Here is a 14732-nt window from a genome sequence, read left to right on the forward strand (position 1 = left end):
TGTGTCACTCAATTTTTGTAGCTCCTTAGGAGGGGCTCCTTCATACAAACGTTTCTGCGTATCCAGCCACTTTGAGTGAATGTATGACCCAGACATGAAATTGTACAATTTCTGTACAGCAGAAAAGAAGTTTTCAACCTCAGGGACAATCTTTAAAGTGTCTACAAGCACTAAATTCAGACAATGTGCATTACAATGCACATAGAAGGCTTTACTTGCCAGCTCCTTCATGCGAGCCTGAACGCCATTGTTCTTTCCGCGCATGACTGACGCAGCAGCATCGAGTTCTTTTAATGCCTCAAAGTGAAGAAAGCTCTCTTTCACTTCTCCACGTTAATAGTATCGTAGCACAAATGACATCTGTTCCTTCTTACTAACGTCTTTGGTTTCGTCTGCCATAATGGCAAAGACCTGGGACTCTTTCACTTCTTTGATGATGGTGGATCGCACCATCTCAGCCAACGTATCCAAAACCTCGTTTTGGATTTGATGGCTGGTGTATTTTGCATTTTGCACGCCATTCATTTTCTTTTCAACTACGGGGTCATGATTTGCAAGAAGCTCCAATATTGCAAGAAAGTTACCCCTGTTGTCAACTTCCTCATTTTCCCTATGGCCTCTTTGGGCAATGTTTTGTGTGGCAGTTAACAATAACACCTCTGCAACACTTTTAATGTCATGACGATTTTCTTGAACGAGTTTTGAGTGGTCCTGAGACAATATATTCAACAGAGAGGTGTTCTCTTGTCCAGCCTTCTCAAAATTTCTCCAAGCCAACACTGCATTGCTGTGTGCCTCTGATTTTGCATGGGCAGCAAAGCCCCCATCCTTGTACATGGCCTTTTTCCAATTTCTAAACCCTATACCAGTGAAGGTAATTTCAGAATTTGGAAGGCCAAAGTGCCTACAGGCGTAACAAAACACAGCATCCTTGCACACAGAGTATTCAATCCATGCGTGTTGCGCATACCATGAGGCATTAAAATTTATTCTCCTATCACCAAATGCGGTCCTAGGAAAGTCTTTGAGCTGTGGCTGGACGGGGGCATCCACTCTCGATCTAGAAATGTCTAAGACAAGAACAAGATCTATAAGCCATCAACCATGCACAACATGCACCCATATGAATGTGTTTTATATACCCGAAGGAGCCTCTTCCACCACAGGATTAGTCATCTTGTCCTGTTGATCATCCAGGCACGGTCTGATGACACCTGTCAGTGTAACCACAAAATAAAAGTATAGCTGCGAGCAGCAATGTGGGGGTCAAGCAGACTAGGACTCCATAAACTTATTTTGGTGGAGAGACATAATCGGTTAGGTGGCTACATGATGACCGTCTCAGTAATTTCACCTACAATGAAAGCTATTAAAAAATGGTTATCACAATGAAAATACATTGAAGTTGGTTTCTAAGGGCCGGAATAGACTTGCTGCTAACAACGCCCCCCCAAGGTGTTGGTGATGCCCAATTATCATCGGGCATCACCAGGATAGGGTCATAAGCAGTGTGAAATTTTATTTACAATGGGTAACAATATGAGCATACTATTTACCTTGTGAAGTGCTAGGCATGGGCTGTGTTGCAGCATCACTGTCAATGTCTGAAACATACAGTTGTCATGGTAAGTCAACAGTCATCATGGCAAGTCTTAGTGTTTTTATACAGGTATTTCAAGTACATCAAGCACAATAATATATCATATAACACATATTGTCTGTGGAAGACAGAATTCTGCACACATGGAGGGCTTACAGTCAGAGTGAGTTGTACCTGTAGGTTTGTGTCCTTGAGAGATGAGGTAGTCTGACTCGCTCTCACTCTCAGGCTGCACCTCGCTCGCAGTGTCTCTCTCCCTCACTCTCAACCTCTTACTCTCGTCCTGTCTTACCACATCACTGTCCCGTGTTTCCTTACTTGGCTTTTTTCCTAAAGTATGAGGTAATTTTTCTTTTCATTCTGCCTGACAGGTGAAGAGAGCAGATATACAGTATATCAACCACATTATTGAATAGGGGTTTAGATCATGCCCACAGGCAGCTTGCAAGATAACATACATCATTTAATCTTGGAACAAAACACTGATGCTACTGCTGCTGGCCACTCAATGATAGATTTTGTAACAAATAAACAAACAAACAGAAATCTTCATTCTATGATACAATTATGAGGCAACAGTTATAATGAATCACTACATGGGTATTATTCTCAGAGCCTTATCTAGACACACAGCATGGCGATTTGAATAGTTTTCGCTTAGCATGCTAGCGCTATTGAGCTTAATTACATTGCTAATTTAAGCAAAATCTTTCGACACTATCGTTTTCAAAAGAATGTTCTTAAACGTTAAAAAAAAAAGTACTTACCTCACACTCTGTGGGCCGAAACCTCCTCCACACGTGTTAGATAGCCTCTAGAGTTGCATCCATCCATGTGGGATCCCGCACACGCTTTGGAAGCTCCTGTTTTGTGTTGCGGTAAAATGCGTCCTTAAGGGAACGACAACTATGCGAAAATAGCGTTCCGATTTTTTACTTTTTTTTTTTGTCCCCGGTCGTAGGGGTGGCCAGCATGGTGGCCGAAGTTTGACCAATGGTGGCCATGGCCACCCCTGGCCACCACGTGGCTCCGCCACTGGTTGAGACATGGCGGACAGAGTGTGTCGTAACCAGATGTGTACTTTGCCTGTGTATGTTTACAGGTAAGCAGACAGTGTAAGAGTCAGGAATGTACATGGGATGAGCTGGGCAGGGGTTGGAGATGTGGGGAAGAGTTGGCAAGTTGACTCAGCCGTGGATGTTGTATTGAAAGGTTGTAATGCCGTCATAAGCAACTTCTACTAGCAGCTAAGCTAATCTTCTTGCGTCGCCATTAGGGTCCGGTCGCGGTACATTTATGTAGATGGTGTTTGTTTACTTTGTATGCCAAGGTTAAGAACTGGGAATAATATCAGGAGCCACAATGTGCTTTTATTTTGTGTATTTCCATTGCCGATTACTAAGTCTATTAATATGTATTTTTGCGAATGGTGTAATACTTAGATTAGGATGTAAATAGACCGAAAGCTACACATTCTGTAGAGCAGTGTTGAGACATGGCGGACAGAGCGTGTCGTAACCAGATGTGTACTTTGCCTGTGTATGTTTACAGAACTCATTAAAGAAACTACTCTTCAAGTCACGCTTGAGTTTATTTTCAAGTGTGCAACACGTGGTAGACGGTGATGGACAGATGGTTCATCCACGTGCACAGTATTTTTTGAAAGTGCCTCCCCTTTTCTTAAAAGTTTACAACGAAGACTTCCCAAGATGGTTCTGTGTAAGAAACCATCTGGCACAAATACAAAAATGCACCTATAACAGTGTCAAGGTTGTTGTTGGAGATATGCAGTTGTACGATTTAATTATAAAACATTTATTTAGTTTGTTTGCTTAATATAAAATAATATGATTATGTTATGTTTATTTTCTCCTTTGTATTATAAATGAAAGTTAATTTGATTTTGTTTATGCGTTCGAGTAGGGATTTAAGGCAGCTGTGGTGCACCGGGTGTCTAACCTATATTTATTTTCTTTTATTTAACCTTTATTTAACCAAGAGAAAAACCTATTGAGATTAAAAATCTATTTTTCAAAGGTGACCTGGCCAAGACAGCACAATGAACCACAGTTACAGACAAACAGTTTCAGACAAACAGACAGGGACAAAAAATTGAATAACGCTAAAATAAAGCAAATCAATTCACACTGCATCAATCTTAAAAGACCCATTTCTGTAACCAGGAAACAAAAACCTTTTCAAAACACTGACATCTTGGAGAGTCTAGCTCAATTTCCTTCATTTTAAACTTAAAAGCATTTAACAAAATTAATTCAACAAGTCCTAGGTCTTTCTGCAGCATATCCCACACAGTGGGGGCAGAGTGTCCAAAAGCATTTTTACCCTGTTCTGTCCGCACATTGGGGACAGAGAGCAACACCAAGTCCTGTGAACCTAAAAAGTGTGGAGCAGCACTTTATCGCATGATAAGGGAGCATAAATAGCTAGGTAGCACACCAAGTATTGACTTATAAATAAATATGCCGTAGTGACTGAGCCTACCTATATATAGGTAGGCGGGAATAGGTAAGACAGGCACTGGGAAGGGTCATGGTTTTTTACCAGCTGTACTAAAGAGACAAAGGAGATGAGGCGGCCAGTTCCCACTGTTGCACATTTGTTTTGTTTGCTTGAAAATAAACCTTCAGAAACCCCAAATCCCGACTGGACAGTTGACTCGTTGCCCACATTGCGTAAGATTCGTTCCCCTGGTGCCTCAGTGGCTATTTTGATTACGTTGCTTAGTTTGATTTCGTTGCTTAGTTTGAGTTTGAAAAATTATCGTCTGCTCTGCCAATGAGAAATATTCATGGGTATGATTGGGATCCGCTGCAGTTTCAATCCTTCATCAGAGCTTTTGAAGGTGGCGTAGAAGGAAAACAAATAGATGGAGCTACCGCCTGCACTTTTTGGAACAGTCCAACAGGGGTCAGCCCAGAATCCTGGTGAAGAGCTGTCATCATCTACCCCCTGCTCAGGGCTATCCAACGACTAAATCCCTTCTGCATTTTGGAAATGAACATAAAATTGCTTCAGCATATATGGACAAAGTTCACAACTGGTCACCCATTAAAGCAGAGCACGTGGAAGCACTGCAATCTTTATCTGTTTCTTCAAGGTTGTGCCAATTTTCACAGCAAATTGTGTACATGAAATATATTCCATCCAACCTCAGAAAAATTATTTTGAAACTGCCCTATAAGCTAAAGGAAAGATGGAGGACGGTTGCATGTGATCTGCAGGAGCAAAGAGGACGAGTTTTGTTCACTGACCTTGTGACCTTTTTTGAGAAACAAGCCAGTCACAATAAAGCCCCCAACACAGATTATGCAAATCAAAGGAGAGAAAGAAAGAAGCACATTTGCTAGCAGCATCACTGCAGGGAATGAAGGAGATAGAAGCTAAGATGACAATGAGATCAAGTCCTCGTCTGCTCAAAGTAACGTCAAATGCTGTTTATTTAGCCAACAAACAAGTCACTCGATGGAGAAATGCTCACTCTTTTAAGATGAAGATGGACAAGATATGTTTCATAAAGGAAAAGGGAATTTGTTTCGGTTGCCTAAAGGCCGGCCACATAAGTAGACTGCAGGAGTCACTTGGATTGCAATGTTTGTCAGAAGAAGCATCCCTCATTACTTTACATTGAGATAAAGGATAGAGGTACATCCAAGCATCTGTGAGTTCTCAACTAAGCGGACAGCCTTAGACATGTGGGCATATAGGGGCCAGTAATGAGGACAATGCTGTCTTTTCCATTGTTGCAGTCAAAGTAAAAGCCCACATGAGTAACACAATTGTGCTGAAAGGCAAGGCAGCTAACATCCTCCTAAGGACAATGGGTCAACAAAAGAATGTGGGCATCACCATATTGACTGGTTTGGAAGTGTCTGGTATGGATTCCAATGATTTTATCGAGTTGCCTAATACCTTAACTCAAAATACTTTGCCAGTGTGAAGGTTCAACTTTCCACGTCAAGAGGATGTTGGAAAGTGGTCTTACCTGATGAATGTAAAGCTTCACCATATGGATGCAGATGTGGATTTGCTCATCGGCACTGATGCAGCAAAAGTGATGGAACCCTGGGAGCTGGGATCCCTAAAAGCCCTAAAAAATCCATATTAGTTGATCCCTAGCTTTAACACACCAGCTGCTTCACATCAAGGTGGTGTTTGGGAAAGACTGATTCGCTCAGTCCAAAGCATACTCACCTCAGTTCCTTCGACAGCAGGTATTGAACGATGAAGGCCTGCAGAAGCTGTTTTGTGAGGTAGAGGCAACCTCTACATCAGAAGAAGATGGATCAAGTGCAGTATATTGCAGAGCTGTTCTGGAAAAGGTGGACATCTGAATATTCACTTGCGAGGCAAGAAAGACAAATATGGGCTTATCCAAGAAGAAACTCTCTAGTTTCTTCAAGGAGATATTGTCATCACTGCTGATGCTACAGCCCCAAGAAAATACTGACTCCAAAGGATTGGTCTGCCCCATCTGCATCCAAACCAAGGCCAGCGTGTTGAAAATACCTAGATATGCATGCTCCTGGAGGCTACGGCATAAGACAATGGACAATATTCTTTCTTTTTCTCAAAAAAATGTTTTCTCTTCCAGCACAATCCATCCAACTATCGGGAAGAAGACCGTATAATATATTCTAAGAGTTAGGGGCAGGTATAGAGAATAGCACCCCTAATGGCTTTAAGCAATTCAGGCCCCTAATTTTTCCAATTAGGGGCCAGAATGTTGGAGCTATTGTAGATACATAGATAAATGCATCCATAGAAATCCCAACTAATATATCTAGGTATGTGTAACACAAAGTTATACATTTTCAGCATGCATTGAAAGTCAAAATTACAAAAAATAAGTGACATAAGAATATAATTTTAAGATTTTAAATTCCCTGCAGGCTCGCATGGATTTGATTGGCTCAGGTGATCTTCATGTATTGGTGTGCTGTATGTGTAATGGAGTTAGAAATAGTTTTGATTATATGTGAGTTTTGCCAGAGTTAAGCAGCCTAAGATTGTATTATTTCTAATGGAGCCTCTTGTGGAGTTGTGGTGTGCTACAGGTCTGGTGTGTTTTGTCTGTTGCGTGTTGCCGTACCTCTTTAGAGAGGTGTTGCCGTGAGACAGAGGTATGTGCAAGCATAGGCATCCTATATCAGACGGAGCATCGAACGCTACTGCCTACTGGCGCTGACGAGACGCATGGCCGATGGAATGGTGATCCGCTCCACTCAGTGCAATCCGTTTGGCAGGAGCAATGAACTGTCAGCGCATTTAATTAATCATACCTCAGTGAATACCACTGATTTTCACACGTTTTTTTGTCAAACGTGTAGCTATGATAAAGGACACATGGTTTGGCGTGTTTTATTATTCATAGTTGGCTTAACAGTAATAGAATATTCTTATATGCTTTAAGTGACCAGTCATCCGAGATCAAAACTGGGAACATAATCCCAGAGATGGGGAAATAAACCGGTCAGCTATTTTTAAGTTGAAGAAACAATATATGATTAGGCTATATATACATATATATCCTACATAAACAATGTATGAATACATTAGATAACTCTGCTGTAGCAGCAGAGTTTATTCTGTCTTGACACTTTGTATTGGTATTTTGTATTTACTTTTATTAACAACATTCTGAAGAATTGGCTTAAAATGATTGCAAGTGATTTCCAACCGTTCTCAATTGTGGAGGACAAGGGATTCACCTCAACTGGCATATAGTCATTGAGAGGGCTGGGACGTAAGGGAGGACAGGCTCTCAATCCTATGTATGTTCCTCCAAGCAGGAAAACACTCAAAAAATGATTCCAAGACTGTATGACCGTCGGAATTACGGCATGGCACCATTATAAAAGGTATACGTAAGCGGTAATATGAAGAGCCGTTTGGGAGTCGAAAAAGCCAGCTCTTGTTGGTGAGCCATTCCAAGAGATCCGGCTCACTAAAAAGAGCCGAAATTCCCATCACTATTCTGCCTGTTTCGGGTCCTGCCCTCTGTTTACATACAGTGCAGGCGTGGCCTATATAACGTATGATATGTTCTGATTGGCTATGATGTTGAGTTCCCGCCTCCGGCTTCCTCGTATGTGTGATGGTGCTGCCATCTTGTGGCTATGTGCAGTTACTACAGCTTATATGCTTTGTCCTGCTCCCCATGTGGCTATGTGCAGGTATTGCAGCTCATATGCTTATTTGCGTCACACTATGCAGTTGTAACATTTAATGATAAAACATTTATTTACGAAGTGTGGCAACCCCGGTCGTCGGCGGTTTGGGGGACATGAATAAAACGCTCAAACAGGGCTCTGTGCAACGGATTTATTCCCGGCAGCTCAAAAAGAGGAAATCATACGGTAACTGAAATTCTTCCTCTACGGGGTAAAAAAGGGGGAGGTGTCTCCGGGTCCAGTCCGCGCGGTCGGCGTGGTTCTCGCTCCCGCCTTCTCCCGCTCAGTCCTGGGAAGGGAAGTGTTCCGGCATTAGTTGGGGTATGGGGCGTTCTCTCCCTCCTGCGTCTCTCCAGCTCGGTCTCTTTAACCCCGTCTGGCGCCTGCCCGGCCCTTAAAACCCCTCTGCTCTCTCCTTCCGCCAAATGATTCAAATGTCCCTAATTGCCCGGATTTGTGAGGCGCGCGAGCTAGCGCAGCCGCGCTGAACGGCACGTACCTCCCTCGGACTACCTGTCCGCGGAGAGGGCATTGTTCAGGGGTCCGCGGAGAGGGCATTGTTCAGGGTGCTGGCGCGGTTCGTCCAGGCGCGACGGCGCGGGGTTGCCACACACCCCCACCCTCAGCAGCACGTCGGGGGTCCCTCTGGTTAGCCCTCGGCAGGCATCCCTCCGGGATAGTACATCTGCATTGGCGTGTGCCCGTCCTTGCCGATGGACCACCTGGAAGTGGTAGTCCTGTAGAGCCAGGATCCAGCGCGTCACCCTTGCGTTGGTATCTTTGGCCGTCACCATCCATTTCAGGGGGCGTGGTCTGTGACGAGGGTGAAGCTGCGTCCAAGGAGGTAGTAGCGGAGTTTCTCCAGGGTCCACTTGATGGCCAGCGCCTCCTTCTCCACAGTCGAGTAGGACCTCTCGCTGGCCAGGAGTTTCCGGCTGATGAAGGTCACCGGGTGCTCCTCTCCTGACCGGACCTGGGACAGGACAGCCCCCAGCCCCACCTCAGATGCGTCGGTCTGGAACACGAAGGGGAGGTTAAAGTCGTGGGTGAATAGTAGTGGCTCGTGCAGAGGGCCTGCCGTAGGCGTGAGAAGGCCTCCTCAACCTCCTCCGTCCACTCCACTCGGTCGGGTAGAGCCCTCCGGGTCAACTCGTGGAGGGGGCTGGCCAGCGTTGCGAATGTGGGGATGAACCGCTGGTAGTACCCGACGAGTCCCAGAAATGACTTCACCTGTTTTTTGGTTTGCGGCCTGGGCCAGGTCCGGATGGTCTGCACTTTTTCTTCCTGGGGTTTTACGTTGCCCATCCCGACTCGATAGCCCAGATAGGAGGCCTCGTCCAGGCCCAGGCGGCACTTTTTAGGGTTGGCTGTGAGGCCGGCGGTCCGGAGCGCTCCCAGGACGGCTCGGAGGTGGTGCAGATGTAGGTCCCAGGTGTTGCTGTGAATGACTATGTCGTCAATGTACGTGACAGCGTATTCCCGGTGGTCCCGCCCGAAAGACCCGGTCCATCATTCGCTGGAAGGTCGCGGGTGCCCCATGCACCCCGAATGGGAGGACAGTGTACTGGTAGAGCCCGTCGGGTGTTGCGAACGCCGTCTTCTCCCAGGCCCGCTGGGTGAGGGGGACCTGCCAGTATCCCTTTGTCAGGTCTAGGGGGCATATGAACCGTGCCGGATCAGTTCATCTATTCCGGGCATGGGATATGCGTCGAAGGCCGATACCTCGTTCAACTTATGGAAGTCATTGCAGAACCTGAATGCCCCATCCGGTTTGGGGACCAGAACCACCGGGCTGGATCAGGCACTGTGGGACTCCTCTATGACCCCCATCTGCAGCATGCTTGCGACCTCTGCCCTTATGGCGGCGCGCTGCGCCTCCGGGATCCGGTAGGGGCGGAGGCGGACTCTGGCTCCCGGTTCCGTTCGGATGTCGTGGCTGGTGATTGTGGTCCTCCCGGGTCGCTCGGAGAAGACGTCTAGGTGCTGTAGCACCTCATGTCCTGGGATTGGCTCGGGCCCAGCAGCTCCCCCACTGGAACCTCGAGAATCCCGTGGAGGCCCGGGATACTTCCCTGATGGCAAACAGGACGTGCAGAAGCAGCTGGTCCCAGTTTTTCCTGTCCACTTCCATGACTTTTTTCAGCATGGTTTTCAGGGTCTTATTGAACCTCTCCACCAGTCCGTCTGTCTGGGGGTGGTAGATGGAGGTCCGGAGGTGGCAGACCTGCAACATACTTAGGAGGTCCTTTCAAGCCCGGGACATAAAAGAAGAGCCCTGATCTGTATCCCCACCCGGCTCAATAAAATCATTAATTCTATCGCCACCGCCTTGGCTATGGTGGCGCGGAGAGGAACAGCCTCTAGGTAGCAGGTTGCGTAGTCTACCATGACTAAGATGTAGCGGTGGCCTCGGCTAGTTCTGGGAAGGGGGCCTACAATGTCTAACCCGAGTCTGTCGAACGGGACTTCTATCAGTGGCATGGGGATGAGGGGATTCCGTACTGAGGGCCTTGGGGCGGTGCGTTGGCATTCGGGGAAGGCTCGGCAGTGGTCCTCTACGTCCTTTTTCACCCCAGGCCAGTAAAACCATCAATATTCTGTGCCTAGTTTTGTCCATCCCCAGATGAGCCCCCAGGAGGTGGGTGTGGGCCATATACAGTACCTTGCTCACGTTTGTCCTTGGAACGACCAACTGTTCCGCCTCCTCTCCCCCCCCCCCCCTGTACTACCTTATACGACAATCCCCCCCGTGTACTAAAATGTGGGTACTGCCGGTCACTCACCGAGTCCCGTGATATGCCGTCGTGGACCTGCACGTGTCCCCAGGCATTTCTGAGGGCGTCGTCTTCCAGCTGGGCGGTGGCGAACTGACCGCCCCTGCCCGCGCCTCCCTCGACGGCCAGGGGGAAGTCTGAGAACTCTGTGAGGGGTGGGCTCTCCCTCTCATCTGGTGGGGGTGTCCGTTCGGAGGTGGTCATCGTGTCGGGTGTCCCCGGTGGAAGTCGGTGGACGAGGCGTGTGCGCCTCTCTCGTGGGACTGTCGGGAAACTCGTTGCCGTCAGAGTCTGACCGGGATAGCGTGGGATGGGCTGCCATATAGGCAGGCCGGCTACACAGCCGGCGTGGTCTGGTTCTGGGATGTCGGGGTCAGGTTGGCCGAAGCCCTGCCCCTAATAATCTTTCAAAAATGGGGCAGTCCCGTCCAATTAATAGTGGCAATGGAAGGTTCGGCACCATCCCAGCCGGGGCAGAGATCGGATGCAGCGGTCTATCACAAGCCGGTCCAGCAACGGGGGTCCATCTCCGTCTGTGAGCCACCGCTCAGCTAGGCGGATGAGGTGTGAAATCTGGCTCCTCACTGAGCCGAGCGGGTCGTAGGTCCAGTCATGGTACCGTTGCGCCCGGGCTGGGAGGCTGTGTCTATAATGGGCGAGGATGGCCCACTTGAGCGTGGGGTAATGCCCCGCCAGGAGGGGGTTGAGATCCCGGTAGGCTCGTTGGGCTTCCCCGGTCAGGAAGGGTGCTAGGATGTGGCCCCCCTGGTCTGCTGGCCACCGTTCCCGAGCCGCGGCCTGCTCGAAGATCTCGAGGTACGCCTCGACGTCGTCGTCCAGACCTAAATACAGCATGCACACGTACACAAACGCACAATAACTATATACAAGAACTATATACAGTACAACATGCAAAATAACTATATACAGCATGCACATACACACAAACCAAAAATAATTATATACAGCAAAAGACAGAACTTTATACAGCATGCACACAGACACACGCTGTAAAATAACGATGCGCTCGCACACACACACACACACATATATTTACAACAACAACCACACAATCCCACTCAATAGCCTTCACCATCTTCATCATTTGTTTCCTTATTCCCATCATCTTCTTGGTCTTTTTCTGTATGTACATGTATTGTGAATGGGTTGCAGCAGCGGACCTCACCCCCTTCACACTTGCAGTAGTCAGTGCAACTGATACCTGCAGCATGGCAGCTGCAGGTTCCTTTGCTGCAGGCCTTCAATGCGCTGCAGCTAGAGCTGGTCATCAAGCAGATTTACTGGAGCGACTGCCTGGATGACAAGAGCGGGCATGACAGCTCCTTCTTTAGCAACCTCCCACCCAAACTTACCGATGTCTCTGGCCTCCGCAGGAGGCTCTCTCTGACCTGAAGATGACCACGCAGTATGTGCAGCATCAGGTTGGCATCAGTTGGAGGAAGCTTTTTAAGTTTGGGAGGCTTTTTGCTGTGACTGTAGATCTGGTAGCGATTGTTATTCATCGACTCTGCCTTCTTCTGCCCACACAGTGCGACAAAGAACTCGTCCCAGTATCTTTTAGGCACTATGAGTGGCATCAGGTTCCCCAAGCACTGTATTGAGACCAGGAATAGCATTTCCTAGGAGTACTTTCAGCGCAGATGTCTTGCCCTTCCAACAGGGATAGGAGGCAGTGTCACATCCCAACAGCGCATGCATCCCCAGGAGACCTTGACATCTGTCACCCAATTCTCTGACGGTGGCATTTATATCCAGGATGGTGCCATTCCACTTCTCCATCTGTACTGTTGATTGAACATTGGCCTTCCAAGCCCAGCACACAAACAGAACAAATATGTCAGTGTTATCACTTAGGATACGTATTGTCGGAGCCCCTGCTCCAGTTGCTTGCAGCGTGTAGTTAATTAGGGGGATGGCAGCCTCCTCAGGAATTCACAATGCAGTCTGTGTGGTTCACAAATAAGATGTTATTAGTGGTGAGGTCAAATGTGCACAGAAGGCGCGATAACTGGGTCTTAGTTGATGTGCCCTTCATCACAGCTTCTCGACAAGGAAGAGGTGTGTTGACTGTCAGCTTATAATCAATTGCACCAATTCCTCCTCGCCTTCTCCTCTCATGATCCTTAGCAGTGGGTTCATCATTGTACCGGTCAAAGATGACGAGGGTCTCATTAACTCCAGCTGCAGTATAGGCATTGGAGAGGCGTGTATTGATGCTTGAGGCAATGTTCTTAATCGTACCTGCCACCGGCCAGATAATGTGATAGAGGAACTGACTTCCTTAAACTAGAGCAACATTGGGAAGTGGAGCATTTTCATCAGGTACTCCCAATTTTTTGACAAGGACAGACTTGTCACCCTTCCTCAGGCAATCAAATTCATCAATGAGTGCTGGTGGAACTGGGCTGAGCTTGTGATCAAAAACATCTTTCAACTCTATGCCACGCTGCTGCCCCTTGACTAAGAGTTGAGCAAAGAGGGCCTCCATGCGGTAGATAGGCTTGCCTTTCACAGTCAAAGCTTTCTTCGTCACCTCCATGGTTGTGATTCTCTTACCAATGGGGCTATGGAAGCCTTCAGGAAGAGAATCTAGAAAATCTTTGCTCTGCTGTTCATCAATGTGAAGAGCATTCTGCCGTTCGGAGTCTGGTGCCACTTGTCCATTCACAATGTTGTAAAGAATTTGCTGGTTCTCTTTTAAGGGATGAGACTGTTGGTGGAACTTGCTGGATTTTATTGCGATCTCCTCGATCAATTTCTCTGTTTCACATTTCCATTCACATGAACATTTTCCTCCTATTCTGAATTTTCTGGAATGTCCTGAGTTACATACATTTCTTCCACTGTCTGGGAAAGGTGGGAGCAAATGGGATGGGAATTGAATCACACTGCAACTTGCACTTCATTGGTTGAGATGCCTTTCAGTGCACAAATAGAGGGACTATGGACTAAATAGATTGATGAAAATTTAAGGCTAAATATCTAATACCATAGCCCAATCAATAAAACAATAACTCGTATCGTATCGATTAGAGACGGGACCACCGAATCTAGCAATGGTCTAATGGGTCAATACTACCTCCTTACAAGGTTACTTAAAGGTTTTCACCAACTCAGTCCCCCTTGGAAAAATAATTTTGAGCCTGGCTTTATCACACGATCGGATTTTGTGTGTATGCAAATTAGAGCATATTTAATGAGATAGGGCCTCATTTGCATATGTAAACATTAAAATACCAAAAACATGCAATACATTTTTTTCTCATCTTAACATAAGTAATCAACATAAATATCACTTCATGGTGATATCTATGTATTTATTTATTTACCCTATTCACCTGTATTGTCTCACCTTAATTGCCTATTTATGCAAATTGCCCAAAGTGCAACTTTTAGCAACCAAGTTGAATTCCATCCACCCTCCAAGTCTAAAGATGACATTTCTGCAATAAAACTGCAATTGGGCTCCGCTCCGGGCTCACCTTAGCCCATAAGGCGAAACCTAGACGGCAAAGCCTACGTTAAATAGAACAATAGTTGTGTTATCATAACTCTAGTTCTATGATTGTAGGCGTAGCCGTCTAGTTTCCCACCTGCTGCTCCCTCCAATTTCTCTAAGAATAGAGTGCAGGACGTACGCTGCTCTGCGCCTCTTTATATACACGGTGCCACGGGAAATGTGCGCGGTGCTCACGTTGATTGGTGCATAGCTGAAACTTTCGGCGTGCACGGGACAAGCCCATAAGGCGAAGCCTAGACGGCTACGTGTACAATCATAGAACTAGAGTTATAATAATAACATAACTATCACTAGCGTGGATTGTTTCCTGTTGCTTGCGGACTCTTTGATGGTCGCAGATATGAATAATCGCACACATACAGATGACAAATTAAAAACAAGTTGCTGTCAGGCGCTGAGTCCCGAGGCCGGCCGGGCTTCCACTGAACCTCCAGGCTACTGCCGCTTCTGTGGCCCCCAGACTCAGGCCCTAATACTGTCGGCTCGCTCTCGCTCCCCAGTGGGTAGCAGGCTTCAGATCGCTCCAGCACCACACCGGAGGCAAAGGGATCCCGGACTTTGGAACAGAGACACCATTACGCTGAAAATCCACCCAAGTCACTGCAATCACACACACACGTCACACC

This window comes from Pollachius pollachius (genome assembly GCF_949987615.1).
Source record: "Pollachius pollachius genome assembly, chromosome: 20".
Classification (NCBI taxonomy): Eukaryota; Metazoa; Chordata; class Actinopteri; order Gadiformes; family Gadidae; genus Pollachius; species Pollachius pollachius.